Source organism: Chiloscyllium plagiosum, chromosome 19 (assembly GCF_004010195.1).
Source record: "Chiloscyllium plagiosum isolate BGI_BamShark_2017 chromosome 19, ASM401019v2, whole genome shotgun sequence".
In the NCBI taxonomy this organism is placed as follows: Eukaryota; Metazoa; Chordata; class Chondrichthyes; order Orectolobiformes; family Hemiscylliidae; genus Chiloscyllium; species Chiloscyllium plagiosum.
Window position 1 is genome coordinate 18,452,478 of NC_057728.1, and position 2,184 is coordinate 18,454,661.

Consider the following 2,184-nt stretch of genomic DNA (forward strand, 5'->3'; position numbering starts at 1 on the left):
CGAGGAGAATGCGCAAACTCCACACAGACAGTTGCCTGAGGCTGGAATCAAACCCATGTCCCTGGTGTTGTGAGACAGCAGTGCTAACCACTGAGCCACCGTGCCACCCCTAAATGTCCACTATATGTGGACATTAAAAAAATTCCACAACATTATCTGAAGAGATGTGTGGAGTAACTGGGCAATAAGTATCCCTCAACCAATATCACTAAAAAAAAATCCAATTATAACCACATCAACGTTTGTAGGACTAAATTGGCTGCCCTGTTTTCTACACAACACCAATAACATTTGAGAAAAAAACCTCATTGGCTATAAAACTTTGGAATGTCATTAGATCATAAAAGGCAAGTTCTTTCATTATCTTTCAATATTGTGCAAACCCTCGTTGTTAGTAACATGCTAACAGGGTTAGAAATAGTGTGATTTTCTACATTTGCATGGTATAAAACAACAAATTCTAAACATTCACAAAATAGTTGCAACCTTGGAGGTTTGAGCCTTTTCAATAAAACACTTAATTAATTAGATGTTTAATTATTTTATATATTCCTTTACATCCTCTACCACCACATGTTCACTCTAAATGAAACACAATATTGTCTTCACAGAATTTCAATGTTGTTTAGTTTTCTCCTAATTGTCGACTTTTTCATACAACGAAATGTCAGTGTGATTGGCACAATTATTTTGCCACATCATTGTACTACAAAATAGGAGTGCAATAAACATAGATGCCTTACCAATATTTTAATAGCTGTGCATAATTTAGTTAAGTGGTAACCGCAGGGATGATCCTTCTTCTCCCTTTCTTTCTCAATTGAATTATCAAGATGTTAATACAAGCTGTTTTGCTATAACACGCGTTTCCACAATGCAAATTCGCTGTAACATGATTGATGAATTGGGAACACTACTTGTAAAGCACAAACTTTTAAAATGTTGTGTTGCCTGTAACATGATTACATCGCCAACATTTCAAGCGCGGTTTCTAAAGTGCAATTTTTATAACAAGGGGCTGTACAAGAACACAACCTTTGCATTATAGAAGAACTGACTGTGGTCAACTTTACAAACTGCAGCAAACTTTGTTTCAACTGGTATCTTGTAAACTAGCAGAAATTACATACCTCAAACGCTGGAAGTTTACTACATTATTACGAACTCTGCATGGTCTGAGTTATCAGTTGAAGGTGCGAGTAAGGAGGCTCTATGCCAGTAAGTTTTACTGAATGCAAAACTGCATTATTACTTAAGCGATTATTCTGTAAACAAAACATAACAGTGATGTGTATACCCTGTTCTTTATATTTCTATGATTATGTGTTTTCACATTGATTATGTGAACCTCTTGATTAACCAGAATATTTGATCAACCTGTACACACTTGGTCCCATATGTGCCAGACAATAAAAGGTTTGCTGCATCCTATTTTCACACTATGAATCAGACTATAAGTCTGATGCACATTGCAAAATTATATCAAAATATTTATTATTTTTATTCCAATAAATACAACAATGTAAAAATTATGCTGTGTTCACAGTAATTACTGATATAATCCACCATTATTAGTTAATAAAATCCCAAGCAATTTACATCAAGGAAGCAATAGACTGTAATGTGTGAATTGCCACCAATTGCTGAATGATGGTGTCTCTCCACAATTAGCCTTGCGAACATAGGAACTCATCGTCAATCTGTCCAAGCATGTCAAGAACTTGTTGGACTGGCACCATAAATACAAATTAAACTCCCAGAAAATAATGGTTGCTACTTGTTAAATAAGGGTGTTGTTATTGGGATGATTAGGGGCTTATCATCTCACTCAACCATGAAAACCTAGAAAGTAATATTTGAGACTGTGAAGTTTCACTTTTGCAGTTCGTGAATTGTTCCTGGAGGATTTTTAAATTCAGTGTTTAAATTTCTTAATTTTCTCCATTTATTTTCCCTTTCCAAGCATTTAATTTGATTGTAATTTATCTCAATTCCTTCTCCTTTGTTTTATTCTCTATCAGTATATTTGTTCAGGAGTTAAGTATTAGCCCCATCATTCACCAATGGTTCAGACACCTATTGATCTTGCCATGCCACTTCAGCAATTTGTGGCACAAGAACAATTTGAGCTCATAAATGAAGAAAATTCACATCTATGCTGTATGCTACAAAGATAACTGCTCA